The sequence below is a fragment of the Ceratotherium simum genome, chromosome 11 (assembly GCF_057802395.1).
Source record: "Ceratotherium simum simum isolate JZ-2026a chromosome 11, ASM5780239v1, whole genome shotgun sequence".
Lineage (NCBI taxonomy): Eukaryota > Metazoa > Chordata > Mammalia > Perissodactyla > Rhinocerotidae > Ceratotherium > Ceratotherium simum.
This window is the reverse complement of record NC_141910.1, coordinates 41,442,188-41,461,009: the sequence shown is the minus strand read 5'-3', so window position 1 is coordinate 41,461,009 and position 18,822 is coordinate 41,442,188.

The window sequence follows — 18,822 nt, the reverse complement described above, 5'->3', positions numbered from 1 at the left end:
ATCAAACAGTATGTAGCCTTTTCAGACTGACTTCTTTCACTTTGTAATATATGTTTGTTTCTTCCACATCTTGAATAACTTGATACTTATTTCTTTTTAACTCTGAATAAATATTACTCTGTCTGGATACATCACAGTTTATCCATTCACCTACTGACGAATATCTTGGTTGCTTCCAGGTTTTGGCAATTATAAATAAAGCTACTATAAATATCTGTATGCAAATGTTTGTGTGGACATAAGTTTTCAACTCCTTTGGGTCAATACCAAGGAGTACAATTGCTGGATCATATGGTAAGAATATGTTTAGTTTTGTAAGAAGCTGACAAATTGTCTTCCAAAGTGGCTGTATCATTTTGCGTTCCCATCAGTAACAAACGAGCTTTCTCTTTGCTCCACATCCTCCTCGGCGTTTGGTGTTATCAGTGTTTTGAATATTGTCCATTCTAATAGTTGTGTAGTGGTATCTCATTATCATTTTAATTCACATTTCCTAGATGACATATCATGTGGAGCATCTTTTAATGTGCTTATTTGCCATATGTATATCCTCTTTGGTGGGGCATTTGTTAAGGTTTTTGGCCTATTTTTAAATCAGGTTGTGTATATATATATATATATTTATTTATTTATATTTTTTTTTTTTTTTTTTTTTTTTTTTTTTACTGAGGAAGATTCACCCTCATTGGCAATGGCTAACATCCATTGCCAATCTTCCTCTTTTTTGGCTTGAGGAAGATTTGCCTGGAGCTGACATCTGTGCCAATCTTCCTCTATTTTGTATGTGGATCGTTGTCACAGCATGGCTGATGAGTGGTGTAGGTCTGTGTATGGGATCTGAACCTGTAAACCTGGGCCACCAAACCAGAGTGCACTGAACTTAACCACTAGGCCACGAGGCTGGCCCCATGGTTGTTTATATTCTTATTGTTGAGTTCTAAGTGTTGTTTGTGTATTTTAGATTGCAGTCTTTTATCACAGGTGTCTTTTGCAAATATTTTCTCCCATATAAATTTTCTTCTTAAGGAAAAGTTACACCTAAGATTTGCATTGATTTCAAACCATCTATTTTAAAAGTAAAAGTAACTCAGCAAAAGAACTAGGGGGCATCGATAAGAGCAGCATGTGGGGAGAAAGTCCACAGATCATTATTAAGTAGGGGCCTTGTTTCAGTGAAGGAGAGAAGAGAAATGGTGGGAAAATGCAGAGTATTTAGGTTTTACATATCCATTTGATTAAATGCTGCTTGAGGAAATGGAAGATTTTTGAATTCATACTGCTTCTAAATCTACTTCTCTTCAGTTGGAATCCTTTAATTTTAAATGTAATTGCCCAAAGTTAAACTGCTCTTGTAAAACATACGACTTGGAAGAAGATTAAATTTTATTTTTGTGTAATCAGTTCCAGCATGCCATCACAGGAGGGTAGGAATTAAGACTCTGATGAGTAATCATTTCAGAATAGCACCAATAACTATATAAAATAATCAACAGTATATATTTCCCACATTATAGCTTCAAGTAAAATTATTTTTTTAATCTTATAATCTTCTTTTTAAGCCTCCAGGTGCGTAGCTTTTTCCGTACAAAATGTAGCTTTTTCCATACAAAATTATTTTGATTCAATGGCATATGAATTTTTATAGGGAGGAAATCATCAGACTACATGGAATGTAAGCCCCATTCCATTCTAATCATATAAGCATATGAAACTCTTTTCTGGAAGCTGGAAACTTCACTGACTGTAAAAAGGGATGCATTCAGTGTTGTGTTGCAGAGGAGAAAAGGTAATTTTCCCTCTACACATCTGAGTTCTTAACAGAGACCTCTGTAATAAAAGAGAGATTAACAAAAGGAAACAAACAGAAGTGTATTAACATGTTTACCTCATGACTATGTGGGAGACACCCCAGGAAAAAGAGGCACTCCCCGAGATGGCTTAGAATTCAGGCTTAAAGACCATGGTAATAGGGGAAAGGGAGGGAGGTGCAGGTCTCTTAGGGGAGAGTAAATGATTTTTAGGGAAGATGAATGGGCCCTTAGAAGAAGTGATGGGAGGTCTGATAGTTTGTGACAAAGTTTGTCTGGGTGTGGTGTTGACTTCTAGTTTCCTCTCCTGTGATAAGTGTCAATCTTCCCTGACTGATGAAACTCCCAGGGAGGGACTTTATGACATTTGAGTCCTTTTGGCAGATCTGTCTTTAGGCAGATAAGAGGAGTTCAGAGACAGCCTCTCCCTACATTTGCTATTTTTCAAGTGCCTACAGCTCAAAATAATCAATATACCAAACTGACATATTTTGGGGTGGCATGTCCTGAACTCCTACAGTCATACAGTCGTTACTGAACCGGGTTCATTTTTGCCCATCACCCAGAAAGCCAAACACCAAGATGATGAGATTGTAGCAGAGAGAGGGTTTTAATCACAAGGTGGTCAAGTGAGGAAATGGGAGGATGAGTCTCAAATCTGCTTCCCTGAAAATAGGGACTCAGGGATATTTATGGTGAGGGGGGCAAGGTGGTCTGAAATGTGGAGATAGATGATGAGAAGTGAGGAAAGGCAAGGTAATTGATGATCTGCACAAGCATAGTTAGACTTCATGGCTCTTCATAGGACACGTGTTCACCAAATGTCGGCATTAGCATGATCTGAGGGTGGAGTTTTTAGCCTCTTGACGTCAAAAAGTCACTTATCAGATATCTGTGAGGGCCCAGTTGATGGGTTGGTGGTCTCAACCGGCCTGAAGTGGACAAGGAGTTATAATTCCTGAAAAACAGCTCAAATACCCATTACCATGGTGATCCAGGCTCCAGGGAGATGTTATCTATAGGAACCTAGTGGGAGTCAGATAGCATGTTACGTAAACAGCGCTGTTAACAATGGGCAAGTAAACAGCTAAAAGCTATAATCAGTAATTGCAAAAAGGAAAAAAAAAAAGTAGTTCCTAGCTACTTATTCATCAATGGTTGTTGGCCGGTTTCAATACCTTGGGGTGGCATAGTCTGTTGCTCTTCAGCGTCATTAGTTACACTCATTTATCACCCGCAATCAATTGTTCAATCCCTGCTTTTTACTTTTTGATACAGGGAGACTTTCAGCCATGCTTGGGCAAGAGTTCCAAGTGGAGAAAATACAACTTTAATTTTATAGATAATAATTTTTTAAAACTTCAAGCGATTAAGAAAAAAACCCTATTCATGTTTCCATATCAAATTGTTAGTAATTCTGACCCTCAATACTAAGGCTTAGACTTACAATTGTGTTTTTCTCTCCAATGCATACAGTCAGCACTTAGTGAAAAAGCAAGGAAGCACATTTACCCTAGAAATGGCAAAAGCAAGTGAATAAAATTAAACGTCTAGGGCAATACAAAGAAAAATTTTCTTAAAGTCTTACAAGAACATGGGTTTTATATAGTTTAAAATATTATATTACCTATTAATTTTTTTGTATGGGTCACTTTTGAATAGGAAACCATTTAAAAGTTCTGTAGAGTAAAAACCTACTTAAAAACACTTTGCATTGAAATCTGTCCCCAGAAATTTTCTGAATATAATTACTCATATATTGTACCTTAAAAGAAAACACAAACCTTTTCTTCAGAAAGTGAAGTTATCTTCCTGGTTATAATTCATGATGAGTAAATTTAGCAATCAACATACCAGCTACCCACTTCAAACTCCCTCCCCTCGACCCCTACCCACAAATACTAGATCAAAAACACGCATCCACTGGCTGAAGTCTCCAATTCTACGGTTCATCTTTTAAAGCCTGTAACTACTTGGGAAAGATAATCCAATTTATAATATAGTGTAGTTTAAATGAATTACAGATTTTTTCCTTAGAAGAGGCATTGATCAAGAACGATGGCAAGCACTAAGCCACTACACAAAAATAAAATGGTTCAGGAAAGGGAATTGGATGGCGACAAAGATAAACCCCTCACTTCTCAGTTTTGAGTAAGACCAAGGGTGATTAACACCATTTCTTCTAAAGATTCCAATCTGTTTTGGAATTCATTCTTCGAAGAGTGATCCATATTTTGAGTACCTGCTATGTGCCAGCCTTGTTCTTTTATATGTTTTGATCTGATTTTCATAAGTCTTTAAGATATAGATCGTGTACTTATTGTACAAACGAGCAAAATGAAAACTCCAAAAGTTTCAATAATTTATGTTCCGTTATTCTTTTAGAAAGTTGTAATGTTAAGAATCAAAACTAGGTCTGTCTGTCTCAAATAACTTTACTCTTTATATGGTACCTGTGGTTCCTCAAATAGGTGGCATAAATATGAATTATACTAATTGAGGAACAAAAGATGAATTTCATTATCACTTCTGATATAGTCTAGCAATAGCTTAAAGAGCACACTATGGAATCAATTTACGAGACCTCAGCAGAGGTGCGCTGAATTTGTCTGTCTGGATTACCCATGGTCTAAATAAACTTGAAGATGTATTAATACCGTTCTTTTGGTTTAGACATTTGTTCCTTCTCCCAGGCTGTAGTATCATATGAATGTGGTCTCCTATTCATTGGGCAAGAAGCCAGCATACTGTGGATCACTCCATCTTCATGCTGAGGCAATCATTTGCACCGTAGAACTTATGATGACAATTATCTCTTATCCTGAAAAATCAACTATATGATTCATGAATTATGTATGGATCTGGTGGGGTGTAGCAACAAATGAATAATTACCAACGATTCATGGGATTATTCATATATATATGACTTCTCAAATCCAAGTCATATTAGCCACATCATAAATAAATTGAATCACATAAGTGTTAAAAGCTTTAAAAAGTACTTCCATATACATGTTATCTATAAATGTCATTTGCTGGAATGGACTTTGTAGTTTTTATTCCATTTTATGAATTGCTAAGTTACATAAAACGTAGATTTTTAAAAGCTGTGATAGGTTGCTGTTCCCATTACTGCCACAGTGCTTCTCATTAATGATCTGTTAGAAATTCTACTTGGCCTTTACAAAATCCGAGCACTATAAAAAAGAACAAATAAAGTATGGTAAACCACAGGTGAGCAGAATGCAATTTAACAGTGTGTGTTCAGCTTTTATGTTCTTTGTTAAGCCAGATTTGATTTCAGTAATTATCCCAATTTTGTAAGAGCCCTGGCCTGTGGGCTATTTCTGCTTCCACAACTGGCTTTTCTTTTGGTGTTCTTGAAAACCCAGCTATAAAATGTCAATAATCTCCCCCCTTCTCAAAGCCATGCTGCCTGGATACAGAAGTTTATGTCCATAAGCATCACATGTTTTTTAGGATATTTCTTTTAAAAATAAAAACAAGAGCCTGGATTTCATTCTGCCCCTGTAAAGATGTCAGAAAGACGTTTGTTTTTGAAGGTGAGCATCATTCAGACTCATTTTTAATCCATTACTTGATCAAATACATTTAAAAATAAACTTAAAACCTAAAAATTATAATGCTACACCTTAGTCAAGCAATTTTGAAGGGAAATCACCTACTTCCAAGTTCACTGCTTCATTTGTCACCTTCTCCGCATAGACGCTCAACCTTCTCTCTTCCCACAAGCACATCACATTCCTTCAAGCATTGCTGTCTTTAACCTCTCATAGAGCCTTTTCATGTTAGCTACCAACAATGCCTTAGCACTTGGCTTTGTATAGGTTTGCACTAGTTACATGTTGTGTTTGATAGTTTTTTTTTGTTCTTTTGTGTGAGTTATCTGGTCTCCAATGCTACATTCTAAATTCCTTTATGACAAAGGCTAAGTGTTTCAAAAATTTAGGTTTGATTATTATTTGGGAATAGCAAGGCCAACAGATCAGGAAACAACTGCCATTAGAAAGGTAGTTTGCTATACCCACAGATCCCAAGAGAAGAGGGCATGCCATGCCATGGGGGGCCACACAGGGAAGCCCCAGGATCAGTCAGGAGGCAGAAGAGTAGAGGAAAATATGGGCAAGAGCTTTATTGTGGTTTCCATGGGAAAGAATGGGCAAGTCGGGGTAAGCAGGCCTAGTATTGGCTGGTTTGAATAATTTCAGCAGGTTTGGGGGCATACTGGCTCTCTAGTTATCTGGGACTTGGCCCTGGGGTGATTAGGGTGGGGGAACAGGGACCCAGGATGTGAGAATGTAAAGGAAGTGGTTAGGGCTCTGGGCTCTGGAGTGACTGGTTTGCATATGGAAGGTGTGAGTGAGTTGGTAGCTAACCCTGGGAGAAGCAATATCTCCAGGGTGAGCAAGGCCCTCAAGCAACAGAAAATAAAATCCATGGGCAATACGCTAAGGTTTCTAGATTTTAACTCTTTATAGTACTATGCAAAACAATAAGTAAACTGAAACTGAGAGAATTACCCTCTGCATATTTTTTCGGTCCATTTGGGATAGTTAGCATGGGTTAGCTTGACAGATATAAAATCAACAAAACCATTACTACCTGCTAGTTATGTCTATTGTCAATTCCAGCCAAGGAACACCAGGAACACATGTATAATTGAACAAAATGGGCTTATTTCTCTTTGCAGTGAGGGCATGGTGTGAGGATGCATGGCGTGGGGAACTACGGAATGTCTCAGTAAGAGGGTGTTAGAAAGGATTTGGATTTGGGTTGATAGGGTGATTTGGAGAGAGTCCAAAACAGTGAGAGTTTGGTCTGGATTGGGTGGATTGCCAGAGAGTGAGGGCAATTCTATAATTGGGTATCTCAATAAATCTTGTCTGGAGAGAGGGCAGACTAGAGGTAGTAATAGGAAAATAAGTAAAGAAGCAGCAGTCACTCATTAACTATGAGAGATGAGGTCCATCATGGTCACAGAGTCACCTTGTCTGATGTGGATGTTCTGTGAAATTGGTTTTGCTCAGCAGGAGGACACCAATACCTAGCTGTGAGTGCCAGGCCAGCTCCTGGATGTCAGGAGCTGCTTTTCTCTTTCTCACTATAATGTATCAAGCACTAAACTTGTGTGTATATATATACACACACACACAGTCAATTTTCATTATTAGTGAATATTCACGAAGTCATCATGAACACTGAATTAATGCCTACTGAAGCATTGCTCCTATGGGAAATACAGGGTTAGGTTCCTGTGAGTCACTAGTCACGTTTTTGTCAACCAATCAGTACACAACCTTATTTTATGTGTGTTTCTGTTTTAAGACACCTTATTTAATATATATTGTTGATTAATATTGAATCCCACAGCCAACAGCACTATAACTCATGCCTGAACAAAGCTTATCTAACACAAGTATTTTCTCCTATGAGGCGCATCACAGCCTTATTGTGCTTAGGAACACTAGATGGCACTTCCACCATTTGGGGGCATTTTAAACAGAAAATCATCAACAAAAATGACAAAAATGTGGGACTAAATAGACCATACTCTTTACAGTATGAGAACCTAAACAAAAAGACAAAGCATAATCTTGTTCAAACTTAGCTGGGAAGATGCATGATGGAGGACTCAAGTTTTTTGCTCTTTTGTGCATATCCATTCATGACCACGAAAGTGCCACCAGTATTGATTTTGGGATTACAAATAAATTTTAGTGAGTAGGTGAATTTACATATAGAGAATCCCATATAATGAGGATCAACTGTATATTGTTTTTAGTCCTCTGAAAAATTCTTCAAGGCAGCATTGTACTGAAAAAATATCTAAGGCAAAATGAGGTATGTCATCTACTCATGGTCACAGAGCTAGTTTCTGGCAGAGTCACAATTTGAACCCAGGTCTATTTGATTTAAAATCTTTTTTTTTTTCCATTTGAATGAGGATGTATTCTCTTTAAACTTGAAGGCCTTTTCTTAAATTTAAGAAGGACATTATAGGTAGTATTTCCAACATATCAGTGTATTAGTACAATCAATTTGGTAGTGAGGATAATATTCCTTTCTTAATAATTATTAAGTAAATATGAATTATTGCAATTTAATCAGCATATAATATAATTCCTGCATGTGTCAGACCATGTTCTGTAATTAAAGGACTCTGTAATTAAGGGAATAGCTAAGATATTTCCTTTCAGAAACTGCAGGAGGCCACTATCACTTATTTATCTAAGAGCTTATTTTTGAATCTGGAAGCAATGCTAGAGCCTTGAATATTGCGTGTTAGCTTTCCATATGAAATGCAGTGAATTCTGATACAAATAGGAGTCAGAAAACTATAGCTATCTATTGTTATTTGCCTACCAAATGTTGAGAAACTAGAATTCCAGATGTTTGGCTAGATTCTGACAATGTTGAACTTTAACCTGTGGTCCTGAAAAACAGAGATGGTTAAAGAAATCCCCCTACCCTTAGTGTTCCAGAAAACAGCTCACTACAAATAACCACCTTCCCACTTGACTTAGATAAGACTCAAGATGCCCCCTTGTTCAGCTATGATGAAGCCAGACATAGATCCTCCAAATTCCATTCTTTGCTTTGTAAGAGATTAACTAAACTGTCCCCGCTTATCAATCTGAACAAAATGGTAGTGAACTTGACTTGACCAAACTTTAGTTAAGCTTTTCTCCTGCACACAGGACTCTGACCTTGGAGACCCACACAGCTTTAGCCAGCATCAGAATAAGAAATAGTCCCTTCTTAATCACCCTTCCCCAAAATCACTGACCCTACAGGAAGACATTCCCTGATCAGCTGTCTGGTATGTGGTCTTTCTAGCTTTGTTTACTCCTTCCTAAGAAAACCCTTCCCTGCCTGTCTTTTCAGACATTTGCAGCTCCCACGGCCAGAGCACTTTCTCTATCGAATTGATCACGTCTCCCTATTGCAATAATCTTTTTGAATAAAGCCTCTCCTTACTTAAGTCTGGATTTGTTTTTTAATTGACATTTTTTGTGTCATAAAATTCTGATTATAAAATAAGATTAAAAACAAAAATCTAGACTGCAGTCAGTCCTTGAAATATACTATTTTCCAGGTATAGCCATGTGTAACCAGGAGACAAGTGACATTTTCTTGAAGTTCCTTTTTTCACCTAAGCAAATTTGAAGTTGAGAACTAAATGTACTCTCTTAAGAAGCCATATTTCAGAGGAAAAATATATCTTCTTTCATCAATTTACCAACATAACTTCTTATCTTACATAAATCTAAGTAGGTTTTCGCCTTGGGTTATACACTTGAATTTATCATTTATTATAAGTAATCTCAGGGAAGTAGATAGATTGTTTCAGTTTCTAAACCTGTTAAAGAGAATAAACACAGGACATCAAACAAATTAATGAAAATCTTTGGGTGAAAAACTTACAGTGAAGGTTTTTAGTATGAATGTTAATGTAAATTACATTTGACTTAAAATGAGTCTATATATAATCCCATTCTAAGTTATTAAATTGACCTGAATATTGGTGTTAGCCTTGCAAGGAGCCTGTGTATGGTACAAATTAAGCCTTTGCTTGCTCATGAAAAAGCAATAACATTAGAATAAACACGATAGCTTTCATCTTTGTTGGAAGGAAGGAAGAATGATAACATTTATGGAGAGTGTGCCAAGTTCCAAACACTGTGTTGACTACATTTACATCTAACTTTATTTAATTCTCTTAATCTTATGAGGTAGAAGTATTATGCCCCAAATTACTAGAACAGTGAGATGACAAAAGACCTTGTAACTAGGCTTTCCAACTAGAAACCAGCAGAGACAGACTATGAACACAAGACTTCTGCTATTACATTTAGAACTTTTACCGAAGCTTCTCTCTCCAGCAGCCTGGATGAACATTGACTTAAAACTTTCCACAGTGCCTTATGACTAGAAAAGCTTATATTTTACTCACTCAAAAATGGATTTTAAGTCATAAATTATGTAAATAAGAGGGTGGTATGGTCAATAATTAAAATTGTTTTTTTTTTTACTCAAAGAAATGAGTGTGGTCAGCACAGATACTCTGTAAAGGAAAGTTACGTCAAATATTAAAGTAATGAAAGAAGGGTGGCTCTCCAAATCAAGGAGAAATTATTACTAGGACCTTCTTACTTGTCATTTATTTGGTTCAAAATTCCAGATCAATTCCATGATGTATACTTTGGCTCAAGGGAGGAGCATGGCCTTTACAGATTACAAAGAAACTTATCTGTTTGATTACCATGAAAGCTGTCATTTTATTTCAAATAAATTTTTACCTATGACAAAGCTAATTATTTATAAATATTATTTTACAAAAATTGCCTGTTATAAAATAGCAGTCATAAAATAAGGATACTAATATAACTCTTAAGAGAGTGTAAAAAACTCTCAGATAAAATTTGATTAGGCCTGAAGACAAATGATGCTCCAACATATATTTACCTATGTTAAAATGGATTAGTTTTAGGTACTTGAAATCTTTCTTCCACGTCCTCAAAATATATTTCCTTCCTCACTCCCCAACTCATTTTCTGGTAAGGACTCAGTCTATTACAGAAAATTGCATTACCTAAAGAAGTTATCTTATTAAGAAATTTTGAGTAGTAAATGCAGAACATTTATGATGGGGTAAAGGGGAGTGAAAAAAGCATGTTTCATTGACGTGGGGGATGATTAATGGCTTATAAACTAGTCTTTTGGGAATATCAAACTCAGAAAGGTTAGTGAAACATGGTCAGATCTAGTCTTCTTCTAAGCTTCAGAAATGATGGTCCTTCTTCGAGAAAGACAGTTTTAGGAACTATGCAATGAATTAGCTATTAGAAAATAATGAATTATTGAACTATAACATGTATAAATTACTTGCAAAATATACTGTCATACTGCTTCCAACAAAATAACATATCAAGGATACCATACACTCTCCTGATTTTTAAAATCAATGTACTATATCCCATTGCTTGTTTTTTCAAATCACTATCGACTTGAGCATGTTCAAGGTCAATGTTAAATTTAAAAATTCTTTTGTCCATAATGTTAAGAAGCATTATTTTTCCCTCCCTTATCTATCTTCTTAATATCTATATTCAAAACAAATTCCCAACAGGCAAACCAAGCTGAAAGATTGAGAGCTTTTATAGGTACAAAACTATGTTTCTTCTTCTATATATTGATGTTTTTGTACATTTAGTTATCCATTCTGTGAGAATATTTCTTGCCTTGTCTATGATACCAATGATGCCTCTTACCTTGTTTTTGTTTTCTTTTGTGTATTCTATCTTTCACTTTTTTCTTACAGTTAGTTAGGTGTCCTGACTACCTTGTTTTTGTTTTCTTTTGTGTATTCTATCTTTCACTTTTTTCTTACAGTTAGTTAGGTGTCCTGATATTTTTCTGCAACAAAATTATTTAAATAACAAAATAAAATATGAGAATATCTGTGGGTGAATTTTTCTCTAACAATGTTGTTTTGGTTTTCAACAATTCAAATTCACTAAATTTTCTACTTTCCTGCATAAATGAGTAGAGACTATACTGGTTAATCAAATTTGGGTAACAAGAATATAAAGCACACTTAAATAATAATTTTATTTCTTATTCACTTACTTTAGGAAAATTCAGGTCTTTCTGGTCTTCATTCCTTTATACTAATTAACATAGAGCTAAGGGCAACCAACACAAGGAAGGAAGACCATTGAGAAACCAGCTGTGCTTTCTCCATACTGTACGGTTTCTGTGTATAAGGCAAGGCGTATGTTCCTGTTCAAACCTTTTGCCCATTGTTTAAGTTGGGTTGCTTTTTTTTATCGTTTTGTGGGAGTTTTTAGTATTCTAATTTCATGTCCTTTGTTGGAATAATGTATCACAAATATGGTCTAGCTTTCCTTTTAATAATCCTAATAGTTTCAGTTGACAGCACAATATATTTTACTTTTTCACATTCAGATCTACATTCCACCTGGAATTGATTTTTGTGCATAGTATAAAGAATAAAAATTTATTTATTTTTTGCCTATAGATATTCAATTGACCAACATTATTATAAAAACAAAGTAAAAACACCAAAAGAAATCTTTCTCCAGTTCATCCCAGTGACATCATTGTCAAAATCAAGTCATCATGCTTCTGGACTCCCTATCTAGCTCCTTTGGCCTATTTGTCTATCCTTGTGCCAATAGCACACTGTCATTAATTACCGTGGTTTTATAATGTCTTTATATATTTTAGTAAAACTTCTTGGACTTATTCTTACTCTTCGAAATTATGTTGGCCAGTTTTGAACCTTCATATTTTCATATATAAGTTTTGGAATCAGTTTGTTCAATTCCACAAAAATAATACTGGGAATGGGTGAAACTGAAACTAGAGAAGAATTTGGGAAGAACCGACATTTTTACAATATTTAGTTTTCCAATCCAGTAACCAAATACAATCTTTCAGTTTGTATTTTATAATTTATCTTTTATAACTTATCTTATTAATATTTTGTAATTTTCTGAGTAGTTGTTTGAACATCTTACATTTAATTTATCCCTTAGTAGATGGTATTTCAGATACTAATATAAACAGTGTCACTTTAGATTTTACTTTCTGGTTATTTGTTGCCATATATGGAATTATTGGAATTCTATGGAATATCAAAATTATTTTTTGTATGTACATTTATGTGTATCTATACATATAAATTTTGCATATTCAGCAGTGATGCTAAAAATCACTCATTAATTCTAAACATTTACCTGTGGATGTTTTCTATACATATAATCATGTCTTTTATGACAAGGAATAGTTTTATTTCCTATGGCTTGTGGTTATTGTTTTTGCTTTCTTTTTGCACTTAAGAAGGGCCTCCATATAAATATTGACTAGAAATGTTGGTAGTGAGCATACTTCCTTTTCTCCCCTTTTTAATGGAAAGCTTTCATCAGTCCCCATTAAGCATGATGTTTACTGTAGGAATTTCTAGATACGATTAATTAAATTAAATAATTTCACTTCTAATTTTTAGTTTTTACTTTTCACTTAAAATTATGCTTATATATTTTTTACTAATTAGGTGTTTTACATATGTCAATGAAGTTCATTATTTCTGTTATTCAAATCTCCTATTTTCTTGCTACTTGTTTTATCGGTTATTGAGAGAGATATGATACTATCTCCCACTATGACTGTAGAACTGTTAATTTCTTCTTACAGTTCTTCACTTTTTGCTTTACTATATATTTTCAAGCTACATTATTGGTTTCATACAGATTTAAAATAGTGATTTCCAGGAGGTGGAAATGTCCTTCGTTATATCTAGCAGCTTTTCATGGTTTAAAGACTTCTTTGATGTACAGTATTTATTTTGGTTAGTATCTTCATAATGTATTTTTCCAATCCTTTTACTTTTAACTGTCCTGGATTACATTTCTTTTATAAGCAGCATATACTTGGTTTTTTTAATCTAGTCTGACAGCCTATGTTCTTTAATTGGATACTTATACTAAGTGTAAGTTTTTTTTTTACATATAATGATTAATGTAGTTCAGGTTTCTCAACACCTTATTAGTTTTCTCTTTTGTCTCATTTATACTTTGTTTGGAATGAATAATACATTTAAATTTTTTTTCCATTGCCTCCTCTTTTAGCTTGTCAGATGTGAATTCTTACATTTTTATTATAATATTTACCCCAGAATATGTCTCCTTGCCTTTTTAGAGTCTAATATAAATCGATATCTTTACCATTTTCCTGTGTTAGAATCTCAGAAGAACACTTCAATCTTTTTCCTCCTTTATCTCTTATTATTGTTGCTAGTCATTTTCACTTTACATCTATTTTAACCCCACAGATAATATTATTTTCTTTTGTACAGTGAGTATTTAGTTAGATTTATATATGCATTTTCCTTTACATTGCTTTTCAGTCCCTCTTAATGTTTCAGTTCTTCTCCATGGGATTATTTTCCTACAGCCTAAAGAATGTTTTCTGGTGTTTCCTTTAGTGCAGGTATGCTGGTAACAAATTTGTTAAACTTTGGTTTTTACTGAAAATGTCTTTATTTCTTTTTTAAATGAATTTTTAATTTTGGAATAATTTTAGATTTACAAAAATGTTTAAAAGATAATACAGAGAGTTCCCATTTACCCTTTACCCCTCACTCAGTTTCTATAATGTTAACATCTTATATTACCATGCTATGTTCACCAAAACTAAGAAATCAAAATTACCACATTGCTGGTAACTAATCTCCAGATTTTATTTGGATTTTACCAGTTTTTATATCGATTTCAAGAAAGGAGAAAATATCAAGAAAAATTATTCCCCAAAAAGGCAGAAAAAGAGAAAACATGGGGCAAAGAACAGATGAGCAAATAGAAAATAATTAGTGAGTTGATGGACTTAAACCTAACCACATCAGTAACACACTAAATGTAAATATAAATGCATGTACAGCATATCACAGTGGCTGTATTCATATGAAACACACTGAGAATCAAGGGATAGCTTGAGATATATTCTATGCATTCTATTGCAGAAAGCTAGTTACCCAAAATTCTTGAACCTTAAATTTTTATTTTTAAATTACTTTTATTATTTTATTAAGTTTCTAGCTTGTGGAGTTGTGAATATTAGATGTGATGTATAGAAGGTTCCTAATGCTAAGTCTAACCTCTAGGAGGCCCTTCTGCTGATAGCAATTATTATCTTTAAGTTTTAAAGATTTCATTTTTAGAAAATCACACAAAATATTATTTTTAATTTCAACTCTAGATTTTGACCTTCAGTTATCTGAAAATTTCACCTACCCCAAAAGATTCATTCATTGAGAAGTATGGACAACTGATATTCAGCCCAATGTATTTAGTACTACACATGCGCTATTTTATTAAATCCTTGCAGTATTATGAGGTTAAACTTACTCTTTATATTTTATCCATGAAGAAAATGAAGATAAGTGCTGTTCAATACGTGTGAGGTCGTAGAATTAGTAAGTACAAAGATGAAATTCAAATCTTTTGTCAGATTATAAAACCTATGTTCTTTATTACAACTGCTTGACAACATGGAGTCCATAATTAATACCAGAAGAAATAGAGTAGGAAAAGAAAGCAAAAGAAGACAATTACAATAGCTTTTGGTCTTCTGATTGAAGATCTCCAGTTTCCTAAGATAAGTTAGAGATAATGGCCCTTGATTCTGCCTGTGATAGTATGATCTTACTTTTGTTTCCATTTTTTGTTCTTTTACCTGAGAGTACTGAGAAATGTAGAATACGGTAAGGATATAGACCAACTTTAATTCATCCATTTGTATTTTTCAGACAAAACAAAGCTAGACCAGAAGTCATTCACTTTAATCCAGGGGGAAAAACATGCACACACACACACTCAAAAAAAAAAAAAAAAATTGCTTAACCCTCATAGAATAAAATGCCTCTGGAAACAAAACTTCATAAAAAAATTTAGAAAGATGACAAGTAATGTCTGATGATAAATCATTTTCTAGTGTGAAAAATTACACATTGCCTTTATTCCTAGAGATAGGTCTGCAATCTTTTTTGGAGGACGTGTTTCCCATTCTTATTTGATGCCATCTTTAGCAGCAGGTAGAGTGCTAGAGTTTTTTTTTCTTTTTTGAAACAAGTAATAAACCTTAAATATTGTATGTTATTGCAACTTTATTCTTGTATTAGAGGAAACAGCTACTAAAAATGGGGCAAAGAACACTACTTCCTCATGAAATATGGAGACAACTACTGCATTATGCTAGTCAGTACTTATATGTGTGCATATATATATAAACTGCTTTTACTCTTATGCCAAAAATGTAAGCAAGATGGTATTCTATAGAAAGATACAATAAATTGTAGGTGAAAATGAGTAAGCAGTATTTGGAGGGTATCATTAAAAAATACTATAATGTTTTCCAAGGATATTTTTGGTATCATTATGCAAATGCAAGTGTTATGCTTTAGACTACGCTATTCAACTCAGTTCAGTTAAGCGCATATTTATGGAGATCTTGTTTTGGAAGAGGCATTCTGATAGTCTAAGGAAATATGGCATTGCTTATCAATATTTAATTATTTGTGTAATTGGTAAAGTGCCATGGGTATTTCTCCTCATATTAGACATGAAATAATTGTAACCAATCATAAAAATATCTCTCTAAAACATTTATTTACACATTGGTTTTGCATAAAAATATGCAACATAATGACAGTTTAATTATATTGATCAAGAAATATTACTGTCAAGTCTATTCTCACAGGAACTTCACCAACACCCATCTTTTAACTTTGAAGAGAAATTACATCAACAAACATATTCTAATCAGAATAACACGTGGTAAGCGTGAAATTAGAGGAAGAAGAATTAAATAGATAAGCATTTAGTGACTTTGGAATCTGATAACCTAATGAATTCACATGATTTCACTTTATAATCATCCACACTGAATCAGTTAAACTTATAAACATTTGGTATCTGTAATAGTAAGAATTAAAATATTCAACCTTTTGTGCTGCAAAATGTGCATTGTATATATATGTGTATACATGTACATAAATGTATATATATGATAGTTTTAATACTTTTAGTGTGATTCACCTTTGAGCTATTAAGCACATATTGATGATGATGATAAAATTCAAATATCAGCAATGATTATAGTTTATCACAATGTGTATAAGAGGAAGTCAAAGGTCAATAAAAAGCACTCAACTGGGCATTTAAAAATGTCTCTAGAAAAAATTTCATATTGTTTTTAATCAAATGTAATTTCTTTAACTTTTTGTTAACTACGATACCCAACAACCAGAAAGAAGGGATAAGATAAACAATAAAAAACACATTTTATTGTTAATATATACAAGCAGAGAGAAGTTTGCTTAATACATGATTATTATTTAATATTTTACAAATCTGTAGAGCTTAATAAGTCTCAGTTGTAGTAGAAAGTTCCATATGGTAGCAACTTTAGCTGTCATGATCACCCTTATGTTCTTAGTACTTTCAACCTTGCCTGAGAGAATTACTGCTTAAAAAATGTTTATAGAATGACTATCTGACTGAACATATAAAAGCACTTTTGAAACACGATTGCCAAAAGTTAAAACTGATTATGAAGATCTTCAGATTATAGTAGCATTTTAGTCATTTATTTTACATGTGTCAATTACATGCCTGTTATATGTATGGGATTATGTTGGACGTAGTCAAGAATATAACTGTGAAAAAGATAAGATCATATGTAAGTAATCGTGATTGATTTTCTTTACTTCTAAAATAAATCTTTTTATATATTTGGTTCTAAAATATTATAAAATAATGCATATTGACTAATAAAAATTTGAGAATTTAAAGGTAAAATATGAAGATCTTTCAGCCCTAAAGCAAGTTAAAATCAGTATCAACAATTTGATAGTCCTTTTAATATTCAAACATATGTATGTGTGTGTGATTATACGTTATGAAGAATTGGGCTTATTCTTTCAAAACAGTGTTTTGCGTGTTTTGGCAACTTGACATTGCATATTAAGCATTTTCTCATGTCTTCTAAAGTTTGGATATGCACGTAATTTTAATGAGTGCACAGAAGTGAATCATAAATATTCATTTATTCATTGATTCCCTTGTTTGTTCATTAAACAAATATTCATCAAGGCCCTACAAGGCACCAAACACTATTTTAGCAAAACAAAGGTCCTGCTTTCTTAAAGTTTACATTTTACTGAAAATCCACAGACAATAAACAAATATGCAAATACGTATGTGTTAGGCAGCAGCGCAATGGAGCAGGGTACGCAGGACAAGAGGAGGAGAAGACTGGAGTGGTGGTTGTCTTATGTAGAGTGCTCAGGGAAGCCTCTCTGATAGGGTGACATTTGAGTGGAGAACTGAAGAAGTGAAGGAGCCACTCCTGAGTGTCTGGAGGAAACGCCTGTTAGAAGAGTTATTGCAAATGCTGAGGCAGGACCTTGCTTGAAGTGTTTGTGGGATGAGGAGAGCAAGTAGGGAGTGGAGAAGAGAAAGCTAGAACAATGAGTGACAAGTAATGTAGGGCTGCAGAGGCCATGTAAAGATTTTGGCTTTTCTCCTAGGTGAAGGGTAGTCATTTGGAGGATGTGACCTGACTTAACATTGTGAAATGATACTCTGACTTCTCTGTGGAGGGCAGACCATAGGAAGGCAAGAGGGAAAACAGGGAGAACATCTAGAAGAGTATTGCAATAACGTGGGTGAGAAATGCTGGTGGCTTGAACCAGTGTGGTAGTGGTAGTAAGAAATAGTCAAATTCTGCATATAATTTGTTTGTAGATCTGACAGGATTTGGTGATTGGGCGATGCAGGGTGTGAATAAAAGAGAGTTATAAAGCATAATGTCAAAGATTTTGGCTCAAGAAAATGAAACTAGGGAGTTGCCTAAGATGGAGAAGGAGCAGGTTCAAGGGAAATCAGCGGTTTGGTTTTGAACTTGTTAAATTTTAGATGAGTGCTTGAGATTCAAATGGAAATGTCAAAAATTTGAGAATCTGGAGCTCAGTGAAGTAATCCGGGCCAAAGATAAAACTTTGGGAGTTCGCAGAAAATTGACGCTGTTTAAAGACTTGATATTGGAGATGATACAAAGGGCTGTATGAAGAGAGGGAAGAATTCCAAGGCCCAAGCTCTGAGCAACTCCAGCATATAGAGTTCAGGAATACAAGGAGGATCCAGTGCAGAGAACAAAAATAAGAAACTGGAAAATTTGGAGGAAAACCAAAGAGAAAGTGGTGTCCCGGAGGAAGAAAATCAAGGAAGTGTTTAAAGAAGAATGAAGTGATCAAGAGTTTCAAATGCTGCTGTCAGATCAGCTAATAGGAGGGCTAAGAAATAACCATTGTACTGACAACTGGAGGGCATTAGTGGTTGTGAGAAGAAGGGTTTTGGTAGAGTGCTGGGGTGAAAGTCTGATTGAAATGTGTTTAAAATAGAGTGAGATC